Source organism: Coenobita brevimanus, chromosome 76 (assembly GCF_032717465.1).
Source record: "Coenobita brevimanus isolate Jiangsu-jjx chromosome 76, ASM3271746v2, whole genome shotgun sequence".
NCBI classification, from domain to species: domain Eukaryota; kingdom Metazoa; phylum Arthropoda; class Malacostraca; order Decapoda; family Coenobitidae; genus Coenobita; species Coenobita brevimanus.
This window is the reverse complement of record NC_137029.1, coordinates 17,310,391-17,330,810: the sequence shown is the minus strand read 5'-3', so window position 1 is coordinate 17,330,810 and position 20,420 is coordinate 17,310,391.

The window sequence follows — 20,420 nt, the reverse complement described above, 5'->3', positions numbered from 1 at the left end:
TTTCTCTCCATTTATTTCTGTCACGCACAGCCACTCTTCCTTGCTCAACAGACATCCCTCTCGCATCCAGTGCTCTCTTCACACTGTCCATCCATCCTATTTGTGGTCTTCCTCTCAGCCTTACACCTCTCACATCAGATCTAGTTATCTTTTTCACCAGTCGCTCATTATCCATTCTCTCCATATGCCTAAACCATCGCAACACCCTCTGCTCAACTCTACCAGCCATCTCCCAAACAACTCCAGTTCTCCTTCGCACTTCATCATTTTGCACTCGATCCATACGTGTCACTCCACACATACTCCTCAGACACCTCATCTCCATTACATTCAAACTTTTCCTCTCTGCTTCACCCATATTCCATGTTTCAGCCCCATATAATGCAGTCGGTACCACAACACCCTCATACAGCCTTCTCTTTACATCCATTCTAAGTGAACGACATCTAAACACTTTTTTCATTCCTCCCAGCACCTTTCCTACTTCATTTATTCTAAACTTCACTTCTGCATCTATTCCTCCATCCACAGCAACATGTGACCCTAGATATTTAAAACACTCTACCTCCTCAAGCAACTCGCCATTCAAAACTATATTCATCCCCCTACCATCTACCAACCTCGTACACTTCATCACTTTACTCTTATTCTCATTTACTTTCAATTTCCTCCTTTCACACACCCTTCCGAACTCCTCTACCAACTGTCTCAATCTCTCCTCTGAATCAGCCATCAGTGCAGTATCATCTGCAAACAGCAGCTGCTTCAGATTCCACTCTCCACCATCAACATTCACCAGACTCAGACCTCCACCTTAAACTCTTGCATTCACCTTCCTTACAACACCATCCGTGTAAATATTAAACAACCAAGGCGATATCACACATCCCTGTCGCAGCCCCAATCTCACAGGAAACCAATCACTCACAGCATTTCCCACTATTACACACGCTCTACTATTTACATAAAAACTTTTCACCCCTATTAGTAACCTACCATCAAGTCCATACAATCTTAAAACAGTCCACAAAGCATCCCTATCAATTCTATCATACGCTTTCTCTAAATCCATAAATGCCCAAAACACATCCTTGCCTTTCGCTAAATACTTTTCACACACTTGTCTTACTGGAAACACCTGATCCACGCATACCCTCCCTCTCCTAAAGCCACACTGTTCATCACCAATCACTCCCTCTATACCCTCTCTAACTATCATAATTAACACTCTATCATACACCTTACCTACAACACTCAACAGATTATACCCCTAAAGCTAGTACATTCATACTTATCACCCTTGCCTTTATACAACGGGACCACACAAGCACTTGCCCAGTCAACTGGCACCATATCTTTCACAAAGCACACATTCAACAATCTTACTAACCAGTCAACAATAGTCACTCCACGACCCTTCAGGCATTCCACAGCACACCCATCCATACCTGTAGCTTTCCCTGTTTTCATCTCCTTTACTGCCTTCTCCACTTCCTCCTTCGTGATCAAAGAATCATTCAACTCTCCCAACATTTATTCCTTGCACCCTTCCATCTGCCACAATCTCAGCCACCCTTTCCTCCTCTACATTTAACAATCTTTCAAAATACTCTGCCCATCTCTTCCTTACTGCATCCATCTCAGTTAACATCCATCCATCCTCTGCTTTTACTCGTTCTTCCTTCCCAGACTCTCCCTTTCGCACCCTTTTCACCTCCTTCCAAAACATTTTCTTATTCTGTTGAAAATTCTCAGTCAGCCGCCTACCCCACCTCTCATCTGCTGCCACTTTAGCATCACGCACAGCCCTTCTCGCCCTATTCCTCTTTTCCTTATACCTCTCATATGACATCTCATCCTTCCTCTGCAGCCACACTTCATATGTACGTCTCTTCTCAGCCACAGCCATACTTACTTCCTCGCACCACCATTCACTTCTTTTTCTTACACCACCACCCACACTACTCACACCACACACCTCTTCTGCATGCCCCACCACAGCACTCTTAAATAACTGCCATTCCTCCTCCACACTGCCATTTTCCCGATCTTTCACTGCGTTCCACTCATCTTTCAATTTCTCCTGATACTCTATCTTTTTCTCTCTTTTATCCAACTCACTCACTTTCAAAACCTCCCTACCACACCTAACCCTCCTAGCTCTCACCCATCTCTTACCTACTCTTAACTTTCCCTCCACCAGGTAGTGGTCAGACATACCTCCACCCTCCCCTCTCAGAACTCTCACATCCAACAATCTTCCTATTACATTCCTAGACACAACCACATAGTCCATCAAAGCTCTATCAACAACCCTTCCACCTCCTGTCTCACCCATGTATACTTATAAATACCTTTCTTCTCAAACGTTATTTATATTATGGTATTATATCCTACAGACGATAATATCCTTCAGTTTCATAAGGCATTTCAACCTTTGGTTCATCCATGTTAACGAGGGGCAGACTCTTTTTCTTTAGCAACATATTTCCGGTAGTTCAATGGCAGAATAAGGCAATGGGGCGGCACACCACCTAGAACATTTTAGTGATTAACACCATATTCTAGCGTCAGTCTCCTGCTACAGACAGAAGGATGGCAGACTTAACGTATAGTTAAGGTGAACAGATTTAGTGCGGTTAAGTATAACCTTCATTAATCCACCACTATTAAGACTCTCCTAATCTGAACTAAGCCTTCTCGTAGCAGTAGGAATAAACTTAAAAAAGACCCCATCATATAATACAGGATAACTTGGCAGTCGACTAGGTGGTCTTTGTCCAACAGGCATTATGAAACTAATTATTGTGTGGATCTCATTCACTGCAAAGTGCAGCTGAAAGTTTTGTAAGTTAAGTAAACAGTGCGTAAATGGATATACAACCATTGTTTGTGGTCATTTCCTTGATAATTCTGTTTTCGTGCTTTCCTGGTATTATTCCTTTAGCTTCCCTTATCCATGTATTAGTGGGAAATAGGATAAGGAACATAATAATAATAATTCTAGTAATAATAATAATAATAATAATAATATGAGCCTTTGTTATTATGTTGCTGGATTAATAAATAAAATAGTTATTCTTGATTCTTTGCTAACAAAAGAATATTTCCTTTATTCACCAGTATCATTCCAGTGTGCATCATTTTGTGTCCACAATACTACCCTCTTGTGGTTTTGTTCTTAGCCTCATGACTTGTCTCAGTTTTCTGTTTAAATCCAATAAAGGTCAGCCTAATTTATATCCGACAAATTAGGACGGTATAGTTTTTGTGTCTACTTCAAATTCACCTCACATTTACTGCAGGCAATATCCAACTTGAATTATAGTTTTAACCATCATGGGAGAGAAAATATATGGCCACAAGGAAAAGAAGAACAAGAAAGAGACTCCTCATTTTCATATTACGTAGCTTTGTTCACAGTTCCTGTTCTGCACTCTGATTCTACACTTTTTTGAACTACAAGTAAAAAAAAAAAAAAAAAGGAAAGAGCAAGGTAAATTAGTAAGGAGCATACGCACTCGCCTTGGGCGTCCACACACTCTCATTGGAAAGTTCCAAGTCCAATGATACACTGTATAACAACTTCTTGAGCCAGTAAAGATTGTAGTGGATCACTGTAAAAATTATAATATTTTTATTTTAAAGAACTCTAAAGCAAGTATCTATTCTCCACCGCCATGCAAGAAATGTTTGCACATCACAGTTAAACATTTTAAGAGTCCCAAAACTCTCTGGAAGTGTCACCGATAGAGTTACCACTGAGAGTAGCATCGTACCTCACATCCTTTGTCCATTTCTAGTATTTTAGTACTACTTTTCGGTCTATATTCCCAGTGTTTCACTGTATTACATCATTACATGAGATTAGACACCCGTTCATTATCAAAATTTTAAGTTCTGTTTCCTGTTAATCATGATAGAGAGAGAGAGAGAGAGAGAGAGAGAGAGAGAGAGAGAGAGAGACTTTCCTGTCAATGCTTAATGTTATTTTATTTTTTGTCCTAGTTATCCTGTCGGCTTCCATTAGTGTTTCTCAGCTGGTGGTACATAGCAACTCTTTCAGTGATCCAAAGAACCTCCCCCCGCCCTCTCTCTCTCTCTCTCTCTCTCTCTCTCTCTCTCTCTCTCTCTCTCTCTCTCTCATATTGTACACGCGTCGTATAGGCGCCTTATACGTATATATTGCTGTACAGCATATTGCTTATTCCGTCTGAAGAAGTATACAAACATACTTTGGTCTGGTGGTCCGTAGAGTGAACAAGATGAGAAACACTGGATTAGAGCAAGAGAGAATGGTGATGAGAAAAATGGTACAGTATAGCCTTACTGTGCGTTGGTCTTGTTTTTTATCGTAGGGATATCACGTGCAAAGTATGGTTGTCGTATGCAAATCATTATGACTGAAAGGACGTTCAGTTTTTTTCTTTTCTTTTATGGACAGTTTTGATTCTCTGATATTATTATTATTATTATTATTATTATTATTATTATTATTATTATTATTATCATCAATATTATTACTATATTTGTTGTAGTTGTTCTTACTGTTATTATATAGCCCGCCTTTACAAGGCGGAGCGATAATGTTTTTGCTCTCCTGTGTGTGTATGTGTGTGTGTGTGTGTTCCCATTATATCCCATGAACAGCTTGAGCTATTATCATAAAACCTTCAGGGTACCAAGATATGGCCAAAATCTTAGACGAGTTAGAAAATGATCTCTCGGGGTCAAGGTCAAGGCCACTAAAATGGCTGCTGTCAAAGGACAACGGGTTTTTATCGCCTGCCTTTAGCACCATTACATCTCATGAACGGCTAGAGCTATCAACATGAAACCTTCAGGGTATTAAGATATGGACAAAATCTTGGACTTGGCCAACGGCATATTCTGGTGGGCGATTATCATCGGCTCCCTAATGTTTTTCTTTCATTATTATTATTATCATTATTATTATTATTATTACTATTATTATTATTATTATTATTATTATCATTACCATTATCAGAAGTAGTAGTAGTAGTAGTAGCAGTAGTAGTAGTATTGTTGTTGTTGATGTTGCTGGGGTTGTTGTTGTCGTTATAAGAAACTAATTTTATGCCACACTGAATGGCTGACAGGCAGACTAGACACCTAAATGATTCCGAATGAAGGGTAGAAATTATACCTAAGTGGGTCCGAATGGGGGGCAGAAATAACCAATACCTAATTACTGACCGAGCAAAATTGTCACTGAATATAACACGTAGAAAATTGTGATGTATCTTATATATACTACGAGGTGTTAGGCGAAACCGTGAGGGTGTGTGATATGAGGCTGTGTGGTGTTACGGTGTGTGGTGTGAGGTTGTATGATGTGAGGGTGTATAGTGTGAAGCAGGAGTGTGGGTGTGTAGTGTGAGAGTGTATGGTGTAAGGGTGTGTGGTGCGGGTATATCTAGCCTTTGTGAGCTGAGCCTTTCCAAATTACACTGGACCGCAAACCTTTTTGGTGGATTTCTGCCATATGCATGAAGCTATAGCATTTAAAATTTTTGCATATGTTGCCCAGGTCACTACACGTGGAGCCAACCCACCAGTGTCCTTCTGTTTGTTTGTTTGCTTAATTGTTTGTTTGTTTGGTATGCTAAGAAAAATATTTACATTTATCTGAAATATATTAAAGTTTCAGTAGGGAAGCACTGAACCTACACTTATTTGAATGTTTGGCTGTCATTACTTATGGGATAGGTTCTTAACATAATAACAAGCTCTAGTATAAAGTATGTTACATAATCATAAAATAAAGCAATCATTATAATGTTGAAATTAGACAAAAAATTTTTGTTTTCAGTATCACACAGATATAAAGAAACCTTACTTTTTATCATGGGAAAACAACTAAATGATAGTACCTTTCTCACAGATACAAGGAATTGTGACTTCTATAATGATAATACAGCAGAATGTTACTGTTAGATTGTTCAACCACTTCATATCATCAGCATCAGATAGTTCACTGCCTGATCAATAAAAAAAAAAAAAAAAAAAAAATTGGCTGGTCATTATCTGCCAACAATTTTCTGCCATAAAACATTGATTTTGGTATTGACATTTTCTTTAGATGTAAAAACTCTGAAAAAAAAAAAAAAAAAAAAGTACGCGGAAAGCAAGGTGGGGTCCAGTTGACCCCACAAACATTTTTTACATTGTCACTCTTAAATACTCCACGCTTTTTTGCTCAAAAATTATGTGCACATACAATAACCATCTGCAATAAAAATTAGGGATGGGCAGATAGGAAAAATAAACAATGCTTAATGGCATCATTTTCAAAACATGCTGGGGTCCACAAGGACCCCACGCAGCTCACGAAAGGCTAGTGTAGCGCAGGATTTTGAGGGTGTGTGGTGTGAGGATGTGTATGATCTGGTGGGAGGCAGTACTGGGAGACTGCTTTGTTTGAGGGGTGTGTGGCTTACGGGTGTGTGGTGTGAGGCACGGTTGTGAAGATATGTGGAGTGACGCAGGACTGTTAGGGTGTGTAGTGTGCGGCAGGACTGTGAGATTGTGTGGTGTGAGGCAGGAATATGAGGGTGTGTGAAACAAGACCGTGAGAGAGTGTTATGTGAGGCAGCCAGGTGTGAGGATGTGTGGTGTGAAGGTATGTGACGTAAGGGTGTGTGGCAGGACTGTGAGGGTGTGTGGTGTGAAAATGTGTGGTATATTATTGAGGGTGTGTTGTGTGCGTCAAGTCTGTATGGTGTGGGGAAAGACTATGGGGGAGGAAAAGAAGTTTGTGAATTTTTAGATCAGGGTTACAGTATTTTGCGATTATTATTCCGCACACTACCTAACCAAAATACGGTTTATGCACCAAACTTTGCTGAGGTTACCGATAACGAGAAACTAAGACTGATTTAATATGAACATTTTTTTTTACCTTTTTAAGCATTAAACAAATTAATTTATGGCCTTTTAGAGCAGGTAAAATATTATAGGATTAGATTAGAGCTAAATGGCTAGATGCTAATAATATACATAATACTACTGTATCCGACAGACCGTTCATACACCCCCTGATGAAGGTATGTGCACCCCTGCAGCCTTCTTTGGACAATACATAGTTAGTACGTGATATAATACTACCAAAGCTTATCCTTTGTGATTAAGCCGACTGGATGTTGAACAAGATAATATAGACTTATTATGTTTTGTGAGAAGGCAAGACAATTTTTAACGTAAGAAGACTTGTGACACAACAGACCATGAACTTTAATATGTGGGTACGTGAGTGTGAGGTGAATGTGAGAGGCAGGGCTGTGAGGGTGTGTGGTGTGAAGGTATGTGTGGTATCAAGCATGACTATGAGGGGACTGAGGGTATGTGGTGTTAGGACTGAGGGTATGTGGTGTCGAAACTGTATGTGAGGCTATTATAGGCGTGCAAGGCAAGATTCAAGTAATTGTAAAATGATGAGTGTAAGCGTTCAAGAGACGACAGGAAAGTATGGTGTGAAAAACTGATCCATACATAATTTTAATGTAAGAACTATACCTTCGTGATTGCTGTTTCTCAGTATAATCTCGACTTGAACAACAGACAACGAATTAAGGTGAATCGATTTTTTCGCATCTACGACATAAGCAAAGTGATATCCAAAAACTTGTAGGTATCGTAATACACGTACTGTGCAGCATAGAAGTCAAAGGATAGTTGGATATGAATGGCTTTTGAGGAAGAGAAAACAAGCAACAATTCAGTGAATATACATACATACATACCCATATATATATATATATATATATATATATATATATATATATATATATATATATATATATATATATATATATATATATATATATATAATGAAAAACAGTAGTTACTCCTGCAGTATATATATATATCATCAGCCGTCTCAGTGTCCACTGCAGAACCGCCCTATCCCAACCAAAGCGGGGGAGATACAGCCAATGTATCTCTACCACGTGGTTTAGGCTGTCTGGTAGAGATTGTATGTAGGGTGAGAAGTGATTGTAAGTGTATTGTAGTGTTGTAGTGGCATTGGATGTGTGTGTAATCTATGAACCAAATGTAATCGGCCTGCGAAAGCCGACTGGGTGCAAGCATACTTTATAGTATGCGACACTGGTTCAACCACAGGACCCCTGATGTCCGCCAATGCAGTACGTGGCCAGAAAAACGCGCCCAAAGTTTATTACCCTGGCGGGGCGCTAACCCTCGTTCTTCAGTGTACGAAAACGCACACTTTACTACTATACCACAGAGGCTCCAGTATATATATATATATATATATATATATATATATATATATATATATATATATATATATATATATATATATTGTACCACAGAAGTTCCAGGATATATATATATATATATATATATATATATATATATATATATATATATATATATATATATATATATTGTACCACAGAAGTTCCAGGATATATATATATATATATATATATATATATATATATATATATATATATATATATATATATATACCACAGAAGCTCCAATATATATATATATATATATATATATATATATATATATATATATATATATATATATATTGTTACGGAACAGAGAATACCGTCCCGTAAAGTTCCAGGTTCAAAACAAAAGAGTTAGATAAAATTACAAGTGAAAGTTTAATGCTCAAACTAACAACAAAACATTCAGGACTCATAAGGATAATGTAATGGCAAAAACAGGTTAAATATATGGTTAACTGCAATAGCCTCTATTAACACGAAATTAGCAAGAGTAAATTTATCTAAGTCAGCCCTGTTAAAATGAGATACCAGATAATACTCAGTGAATGCCAGATATATTATTACAGATACAAAATAATATTACTGATCGCTGACAACAAGAACCCTACATAAATTACAAAAACCCTACTAGGCCTAAGAATCAACCTTATGCTACACAGTACAAGAAGAAAAAAGCAACAACAGTTATACTCAAATTACACACAGCTGCTAGATGGTTGGAGACTTCCTGAGCACTCACAATAATAATAACTGTACAGGGGAGGACAGAGATGTGAGCAAAATGAGGAGTAGATCTAAGTGGCAATTAATGTAGAGACTGAGCTCATTATATAGGGGCCGGCAGAGCTTGATACAACTTGCAAGAAGGACGCGCAAATGAAGCCATGGGGACAAAGAGTTGACAATCCTGCTCTGAACAACAGAAAGGACGACTTACTCTACTATAACGGTAGAAGGGGGGTACTGAGGCAGAACACGCTCGTGATCAAACATGCAGCATCCTGTGCATTAAAATTACATAAAGGATGATGAAATCATAGGTTATGTAACACTTCCCCACAAAGAAAAAGAAATTTAAAAAGGAAATTTCTTATTACTCTAAAACAATCTGTCTAAAGTCTAGATAAGCAATCTGCAATAACATTTTCTTTCCCCTTGACATGTTGTATGTCTAATGAATACTCTTGAAGAAGTAGACTCCATCTTGTCAATCTTTGATTTTTATCTTTAAACTTACTAAGGAATTTCAGTGGGTTATGATCGGTATAAATGACATTGGGGCAAAACCAGAACACAAATAAAATGAAGAATGCTGTAAACCCAAAATCAAGGCCAAAGGCTCTTTCTCAATAGTTGAGTAGTTCTTTTGAGGTGGAGTGAACTTCTTACTGTAATAAGATACAGGGTGTTCAATACCCTGATCATCCTCTTGCAGCAAAACAGCCCCAGCTCCTATATCACTTGCATCAACAGCCATCTTAAAAGGCTTAGCAAAATTTGGAGTAGTGAGCACTGGCTGACTTAATAGGATAGCTTTAAGTTTGTTGAAAGAGGATTCACAGTTATCGGTCCAGACAAATTTAACTCCCTTTTTCAGTAGGTCTGTAAGTGGTGATACAAGAATTGAAAAGTTAAGAACAAATCTCCTGTAATAACCTACCATTCCCAAAAATCTTTGTAGCTCTTTCCTACTTTTAGGTCTGGGAAGATCACTTATAACCTGAACCTTAGCTCCTGGTGGTGCAACATGTCCATCACCAATTACGTACCCAAGGTACTGAACTTTAGCTTGACCAAACTCACACTTTGATAAATTAGCTACAAGATTAGCATGAACCAAACGCTCAAGAAATTTACTGACATGGCATAGGTGATCTTTCCAGTTGTCACTGAAGATTAATACATCATCAATATAATCAACACACCCTGCCAAACCCTCTGTTACAACATTCATGAGCTTCTGAAATGTGGCTGGTGCATTCTTCATACCATATGGCATTACAGAACATGCAAAAGTCTTTCCTAGTGTTACAAAACATGAGATCTCTCTAGCACGTTCAGTCATAGGTACTTGCCAGTATCCCTTTAACAAATCAGACTTACTTATGTACCTAGCCTTTCCAATCTTGTCTATGCAATCTTCCACTCGAGGGAGAGGGTAAGTGTCTGTTTTGGTTATCTGATTAACACGTCTGTAGTCGATGCAAAGCCGCTGTGACCCACCTGGCTTAGGGACTAGAGTGACAGGAGAACTCCACTTGCTCTGACAGGGCTCAATCATCTTGTGGTCCAACAGGTAGCCAAGCTCCTTCTGCACGAGAGGAATTTTCACCGGGTTCACACGGTAAGGAGGCAGGTTAATTGGCTTTGCGTCTCCAACATCGACATCATGCATCAACACAGTGGTTCTTCCTGGAGTGGGACGGAACACTTGCGGGTACTCCTGCAGTAATGCCGAAAACTCCTGCCTTTCCTCGGAAGGTAGATGAAAAAGCTTAGTCTGGAGATCATTCATGATATTAGGATTCTTCCCCAAACTATCACTCAGGCTCATACTGCATGGGAGAGCTTCACTTGCAGACTCGGGTGGAACAGCTACAGTGCAGACTGGATTATTTTCGTCCCGCCTGTGATATAACTTTAGCATGTTGATGTGACATAGTTGCTTGTTCTTTCTACGATCTGGTGTGGCGATGACATAGTTGACATCACTGAGTTTCTTCTACACGAAATAAGGACCACTAAACTTGGTTTGAAGAGGTTGCCCATGAACCGGTAGCAGAATCAAAACCTGATCTGGCTGAAAGTGGCGTAACCTGGACTTCTTACCATACCAAGTCTTCATCTTCTCCTGAGCAGCTCCTAAATTCTCTCTCACCAGCTGTAAAGCAGTGGACAGCCGTTCTTTGAACTTCATCACATACTCCAGCAGGTTGACGTCATCTTCCTCCGACAGCCAGCATTCCTTGAGTAGCTTAAGGAGTCCTCTTACTTCATGGCCAAACAGTAGTTCAAAAGGTGAGAAGCCCAGCGATTCATTTGGAGATTCTCTTGCGGCAAACACAACGAATGGAAGACCTTTATCCCAGTCTTTCTGATGTTACAAACAGTATTTCTTGAGCATCGATTTGAGTGTTTGATGATATCTCTCCAACGCTCCTTGGGTCTGGGGATGGTAAGCTGAAGACGTGATCTGGGTGATGCCCAACTCTTTCAGAGACTACTTGAAAACATTTGACATGAAATTACTTCCCCGGTCTGACTGTACCTCCTTGGGCAGACCAAACTTTGTGAAGAACCCTAGCATTTCCTTAACCACGTTCTTTGCTGAGATATTTCTAAGTGGAATGGCTTCAGGATAACGAGTAGCCATATCAATCAGGGTCAACACATAAGAAAATCCTGAAGAAGTCTTAGGAAGAGGGCCCACAATATCCACCAACACACGGGTGAATGGCGCCTCAAAAGGAGGAATGGGAACTAGAGGTGCAACCTTTTCGGTCTGATTACACTTCCCCACAACTTGACAGGTGTGACAAGACTTACAATACCAGGAAACATCCCTGAAGATACCTGGCCAGTAGAAGTGTTTCAAAATGCGTGCCACAGTCTTCCTCACTCCAAGGTGTCCTGCCAAACTGGAATCATGAGCCACTCTAATGATATCCTGCCTACAAACACGAGGGATGACAACTTGATGTACAACCTCCCATTCACAGTCGGCTGATACTGCTGGGGGTCTCCACTTCCTCATAAGTACTCCTGACTTTATATAATAACAAGTAGGAGCACCAACTGACTCTTCCTCACTGCAAGCAGAGTTAGCTAGACCTTTCAACTCAGGGTCAGCAACCTGCAACTCAACCAACTCTTGACGAGACAAATTATCAACACTACGGGGTACTGCCTCATCTGGTGAGTGGTCCAAATTAGCAAGAAAAGTGTCAGCTAGGATAACATCATCATCATCATCATTATCCTCCAAATCACCAGTAACTTTAGACTTAGCCCTAGTGACAGCACATGCAGGGAACACATCAGGGACATCACAATCCTGGGACGCAGCCACTGGCTCACTAGACAACTGAGGAGCTGGACACACTTGACTTCCACCAATATCATTTCCAAGTAAGTAAGTTACACCTAATATTAGGAGTGTCTCAACCAACCCAACCATAACGGAACCATTAACAAAACCAGACTCTAAATTCACTCTGCGCAGAGGGACAGAGAAGTAATTATTCCCTACACCTTGTAAGATTACAGTTTCATCAGAGGAATTAACATTAGAGCCTAGAACACTGGTCAGCATAAGGGATTGGCAAGCACCTGTATCACGATATATTTTAACTGATTTCCTGTCATTACTGTCCAGAGGACTGACAAAACCACCAGACAGGAAATTAGCACATGAACTCTTGAGAGTGTCACCCACGTTACTGCTCAAAAGAGGAGCTCCATCATGAGAATTTAAGTTACCCCTCAAAGCAGGTTCAGTTAACTCAGCTAAAGAATTATGGGAACTCTCAAGGGTGGACACTAGACCAATTGACTGAATATTTAAAGACTCCTTTTTGTTCACATCACGCTGTCTCCTGAAACATTTCTCCGTAGTATGACCAAGCTTACTACAATAAGTATATTTACTTTTCTGAAATCTAGAGGTGAAGCTGGTATTTACTTCCTGAGAAACATCATCTTCATTCTCTTTCCTGTTACCTGTACTCTGAGTAGAGGCAACGTACTTACTCTCAGCTTTCCCTTTTTCTTTAGAATATCTCTTGTGAGTGAGAACATATTTATCAGCTAAAACTGCAGCATCAGACAAATTATCTATTCTTCTCTCATCAAGATATAGGCTTACATCTTTATTAACACACCTCTTGAAGTCCTCCAGCAAAATCATCTGCTTAAATTTACCAAAATCAGAATCCACATTCTTAGAATTTGACCACTGCTCTAACAGATCTTCTTTGATTTTTCCATACTCAACATGGGATTGCTTATCTTGCTTGTAAGTTGTCCTAAATTTTACTCTATAGGCTTCAGGAACAAGCTCATAGGCCTTAAGAATGAAGCTCTTAACTACATCATAATTATCAGATTGATCCTGAGGCAAAGATGCGTAAGTTACTTGAGCTTTACCGGTGAGAGCAGTTTGAAGGAGTACTGACCAATACTTTTTGGGCCAATTAAAACCTGTAGCTACCCTCTCAAACAACTGAAAATACTTTGTTAAATCAGATACATTAGAAGGAGGGACAAGTTTAACATTTTTAGCCACATCAAAATCATCAGAGCTAGATGATCCAGTTCCACCTTGTTTCATGCGATACTCATGGTCTGCCTGAATCCTAGCAATTTCAACTTGTGCCTCAGCCTCCTTAGAACGGGCCTGAAATTCAGCCTCCTTAGCACGAGACTCCGCCTCCTTAGCCTGAGCCTCCTGCAGGGCTAGCTGTAACTTAGCTAATTCAATCTGCGTTTGCTCATTTGGAGGAGTTACATTAAACAAGCTTTCATTAATCATGTCAACAATTTGATCTTTAGAATGATGAGAGCGAACAGCAATTCCCAATTGTTGAGCAACAAGCTTAAGTTCATTCTTTGTTCTGTTTTCTACATCACACACTGTTTGCACATTTGACCAAAAATCTTTGGCTTCATCAAGTGTAGTAATAGTAGACATCATGAATAAATCACAGTCACAAAATATCGAGCAATATCCTTATGATAATATCCTCAATATCCTGATAAGTGGTCGCCAAATTTATGTTACGGAACAGAGAAAGATAATGTACACTTTAAGTGAGAATACGAAGAGTCACTACCGTCCCGTAAAGTTCCAGGTTCAAAACAAAAGAGTTAGGTAAAATTACAAGTGAAAGTTTAATGCTCAAACTAACAACAAAACATTCAGGACTCATAAGGATAATGTAATGGCAAAAACAGGTTAAATATATGGTTAACTGCAATAGCCTCTATTAACACGAAATTAGCAAGAGTAAATTTATCTAAGTCAGCACTGTTAAAATGAGATACCAGATAATACTCAGTGAATGCCAGATATATTATTACAGATACAAAATAATATTACTGATGGCTGACAACAAGAATCCTACATAAATTACAAAAACCCTGCTAGGCCTAAGAATCAACCTTATGCTACACAGTACAAGAAAAAAAATGCAACAACAGTTTTACTTAAATTACACACAGCTGCTAGATGGTTGGAGACTTCCTGAGCACTCACAATAATAATAACTGTACAGGGGAGGACAGAGATGTGAGCAAAATGAGGAGTAGATCTAAGTGGCAATTAATGTAGAGACTGAGTTCATTATATAGGGGCCGGCAGAGCTTGATACAACTTGTAAGAAGGACGCGCAAATGAAGCCATGGGGACAAAGAGTTGACAATCCTGCTCTGAACAACAGAAAGGATGACTTACTCTACTATAACAGTAGAAGGGGGGGACTGAGGCAGAACACGCTCGTGATCAAACATGCAGCATACTGTGCGTTAAAGTTACATAAAGGATGATGAAATCATAGGCTATGTAACAATATATATATATATATATATATATATATATATATATATATATATATATATATATATATATATATATACCACAGAGGCTCTATTTTATTTATATATATATATATATATATATATATATATATATATATATATATATATATATATATATATATATATATATATATATATATATATATATATATATATACCACAGAGGGTCCATTATATATATATATATATATATATATATATATATATATATATATATATATATATATATAAGCTACTTCCCCCAAGGAAAGGGAAGTAGCCGAGACAAGAGGACAAACTCCCAATTTACTCATCCAATCAAACACATTCATTCGCATCTTAGCCCCAAAGGGGAGAATGGACAGATCCTCACCGCACCACACCGCACGAGGGTCAACTGTGCAGTGCAATCATTGACATCCGCAGCAGGGCCCAACGGCAGAGCTGGTTTACCCCTGCCACATCATAATTGACCTATCCCCTTACCAGCACCTGACCTGATTAGCTGATCAGACCAAATGAGGAAGAATATCCCCTCATGACTGCGTCATCATTTATTTATTCACAATTTCTGTCCATTTATTTCTGTCACGCACAGCCACTCTTCCATGCTCACCAGACATCCCTCTCGCATCCAACGCTCTCTTCACACTATCCATCTATCCTATTCGTGGTCTTCCTCTCAGCCTTACACCTCTCACATCAGATCTAGCTATTTTTATCACCGATCGCTCATTATCCATTCTCTCCATATGTCCAAACCATCGCAGCACCCTTTGCTCAACTCGTCAGCCATCTCCTAAACAACTCCAGTTCTCCTTCGCACTTCATCATTTCTCACACGATCCATACGCGTCACTCCACACATACCTCCTCAGACACCTTATCTCCATTACATTCAAACTTTTCCTCTCTGCTACACCCATATTCCATCTTTCAGCCACATATAACGCAGTCGGTACCACAACACCCTCATACAGCCTTCTCTTTACATCCATTCTAAGCGAATGACATCTTAACACTTTTTTCATTCCTCCCATCACCTTTCCTATTTCTTTCATTCCTAACTTCACTTCTGCATCTATTCTTCCATCCACAGCAGCATGTGATCCTAACTACTCAAAACACTCTACCTCCTCAAGCAACTCACCATTCAAAACTATATTTATCCTTCTACCATCTACCAACCTCGGGCACTTCATCACGTTACTCTTATTCTCATTTACGATATATATATATATATATATATATATATATATATATATATATATATATATATATATATATATATATATATATATATGAACAGTATATATAAACAGTATATATAAAATGAAGGCTAGTAGTGGGTCATGCAGTATGTTAACGTCTTTTTTCCCATTTTACTTGTATTCTTATTGTCTCGTTACTATTTTATTGACTTTAGGAAAGACCTTTGGAAGTGCAGGGGTTTGATACAATATTTATTTACTCCTTCTGTTGAAGAGATGTCACCTAAACTTTAAAAAAATCGTCTGGAGATTTTAAGAAAAAGATGAAAATAAAGATCAATCGTACTCAAGCAGTTACAGAGAGTTTGAAGGTAAGAAACTAAAGATTTGGACAATGAAATAAAGCTACATATCGGGTCAATAAACTGCGAAACCACGATTGATGCCAGAGGACAGTATAAGGCAGAAAAGTGAGGATGCCTTGTACAAGACAGCTAGGTAATAGGGTGTGGGTTGAGTGTACGTGGTGTGAGTTTGGCGGAACTAACATCTCTCTCACGACCCTGCTCTACTGAGCATCAGTCGGAAGGTTATCAGTGGCCGCATCTGTGAAGAACATTTAGGTTGGCGACACGACCCTCTCCGCCCCTCGCCTCCGTCAGGTACCAATCACGCCTTCACGCGAGCGTCTGGTTCCTCTCACGTCCCTCTTGGAAAAGTGTCGAAACCCGGAGTCGTTTTTGTCGCCTATTATCGTCCGGCCGACCGTCTCTCATCCACGCTATTGTTGTTGCACGTAAACTTCGTCTGGGCACCTTTAGACGAAGAGAGGCGAGCAGGCTAGGCATTATCCAGTCTTGATTATACGTCATACAAGTTAGTGGGGCGTTGTGTGACCTCCAGTAATTTTGACACGAGTCACTGCCGGATAATGGAGTCGGTGTTTAAGGTCGGGAGGCTAAAACCGCTGCAGCATCAGCCATTATTCTGGCTGACGTAACGTGGCAGTGAGGCTGTCCACAGGTCGTGATGCTGCTTGTCTATTTTCTGTGCTGCTGTGCCAGTACAAAATAAAGGAAGCTTGATAAAACTGTCTGACTGAGAGTGGAGACTAGTAAGATTGTTGAGAATCGTGAGAGAAGTGTAATTTTTTCATTTATTCTAACATCGGTATATAAGAAAGAACATTTCTACAGATGACTAGTGATATGCAAGGGGCAACTAGTACTTAACAGAAAATAACCCAAACATTTAAGACACTGTATAGCCTAATGGTAATAAATTTCAGAAGCTTGTTTCGCATTTTTCCTTTGCAAAATGATAATTGCGAAATACGTATCTAGTGTAAACAGTTCAGAAATCCTTATAAACTTTTTTACGCTTATTTTACATCTCTCTCTCTCTCTCCCTCTCTCTCTCTCTCTCTCTCTCTCTCTCTCTCTCTCTCTCTCTCTCTCTCTCTCTCTCTCTCTCGCTCTCTGTATGCTACTCAAGTTTTATTGTGGTAGTCTCCTTCTTACAAATATGAGCAAATAAATTCAGTTTTCATCACTGTCAACTTCTGTGTAATATTAATTACACTAAAATCATCTCTGCATTGTCTAGATGTGATAAAGTGTTGAATTTCGAACTTTATCACAGTGTAAGTCAACAACGGAATGGCCACTGACACTAGCTAAAATGTCAAAAGAATATCTGCGGATCTTGAGCATGTGTGAATATCCCTGTCGCCTCATAATTCTAACTTGCAATAATACAATCACTGTCACTCATAATACAGAAATACTCATTTTTTATGCTTTTATCATTAATCGTATGGCATCACTGGCGTACAACTTACTTTTCTTTTATGGTCGCCCGACTGTGGATAGGTTAAGGAGCTCCTTTCTATGGTCGAGTAGTTCACCTACAACACACCACCGAGAACTCATCTCCAGCAGCCTCATACGCCACCTGGTATTTGGACACTGAACTCGGCGCAAGCCACCTTGTCTGTACAGAGCCGCACCTTCTCACCCACCATTTGAGACCCGAGGAATGTTAGTATAAAATTTACGAATAAATATGAACACTTAGTGTGGCACAGACCACCATTTTATCAGTAGGAAAATTATTGCATAACCCATTTAAAGGCTTCTGTTACAAGGTGCGAATCTACAGAGGAGCTAGTTAGCAAGAGTATAATACCAGTCACTACTGTGATGATGATGATGACGATGATGATGACCGACATCTTTAGTGTCGGCCATCATCATCATCATCATCATCATCACTGGGGACATCATTTTAACACTAGAGCAATATACCTATTTGCGCCCATACCCAGTCAGTACACCTGGGTCACAGACCCACATTAAAAAAAGGAAAAAAAAAAAATATGTTTTCTTTACTGATTCCTTGACCATTCTACAACATTTTTGGTTCAATTTACTATGCAATAATGAATATAACATTAAAATTAACATATTTTACGTATCTTAGACAAATTTCTGAAAAAATCTTTACAAAAAAAGTACAGTTTCTGTTTACATGGATCCCATATGAAAAGAAATGACACAATGATTCTCACACTGCTGTCAAAGCTAGTGGTATGAAGGGTCTTCTTGGTGTGGAGAGGGCAATGCAAAAATATGCATCACACAAGAATACATTTCAGTCCCCCCTAATCCGGTATACCTGGGTCTCACAGATCCGACCGCGACTTTATTGTTATACACCAAAACAGAGGGAGACCTGGAAAACCACATACCCGACCTTGGCTTCGGCACCCAAACCTAGGAAGCTATTGAGAAGGACAGGGGTCCCTGGCATCTAGAAGTTGCTATACCAAAAAGTGGCAAAAGTGGCTGGGTCTCTCAGACTCTGGTGTACTGGGTGCTATAATATTAGTACTGGTGTTTTTATGGCGTGTCTTTGTGACCAGTGAAAAAACAGTAAATACAACGGTTATTTTGGAATTCAGATCCACAAACTGTTCCCCGTGGTTTCTAGCACCCCTTCCTTGGAGATTTGTTTTATACTGCACCATAATATTCTCTTGTATGGTAACTAAGTCTTGATAATGTAGACACGAATTACATGAAACAAATATGACAGTATTAATATGCCATATATATAAATAAACTGGTAGGGAAGGAATGTTAGGGACCCTCTTTATAGGACAATAATACTGCTCATATTCTCCTGCCCACCGCTCTGTCCACTCCATGGCCACCTCATATTCGTTCCCATAAACCTCATTCCTCTGTTATCACTGGCGTATATGGAACAGAACAAATGGGAACGAAGTGATTTATGTGGGGCAACAGGTTGTCAAGGATCATACGACAAGTGATGAGGTCGAGGTGAGCTGTGGATAATCAGGGAGTTTGATATGGGGAGTTTGAGTCAGCTTCAATGTAGCTCATTATGTGCAACAGCTGACGGTGTAAATATGAGTGCATGAACGATGATGATCTCTCCTACTATTGGCACTTTTCCTCTAGGTTATGCGACAAAGATCTTGAAAGATGAAATATTTAAAGGATATTAAGTGATTATTTTTTTATTCATTGTGCACTGATATTTGCACGGGGCAGATATTATTATTGTTCTGAGATACGAAAGTACTGGAACGAAAGACTGAGTCAACATGAAGAAGTACAGACAAAAGCATTCACATTGTCGAACTCTCAGCTGTTCTCAGACGGTCTGTTGCCCCGAGCGTCACCCTCCCTATCATTTCCCTAGATCCTGCTTACCCCTCCCACCACCACCATCCTCTCTCAGCTTCCTCGACCACCTCTCTCACCTCTTTGACCCTTATCTTGCCCCTTCACCTCCTTGACTTCAATCCTGCTCCTTCACTTCCCTTTCTTGCACTCTTTTCCCTTTCTTCCTGTTCACATGCCCTTTCACATCTGTACTGAATGTCAACTTCAATTTTTCCAGTTCGTTCCTTACTTGTCCTTTTCCTTCCTTTGTTCTTATGCACCGCGTCCCCTCTACCTCCCTGGCCCATTCCTTGCCCTGTCCTTGCCCCCGTACCCTCATCGCTTCCCTAGGCAAACACACCCGGCAGCAGCACTGGCCCGTCTTTACCCATTAGCCAAGGTTCCAAGGTGCAGGCTGTCAGGTGAGGGCAGTCGCCAAGAAACCGTATGGCCATTTCGCTTTTTCCCAGTCGTAGGTGTGTGTGTGTGTGTGTGTGTGTGTGTGTGTGTGTGTGTGTGTGTGTGTGTGTGTGTGTGTGTGTGTGTGTGTGTGTGTGTGTGTGTGTGAAAGTAAATGCCCGTGTAAACTGGCCGTGGGATTATTTGCGTGTGTACTAGCTTTATGCGGTGATCTGTTGTATAATGTTTTAATA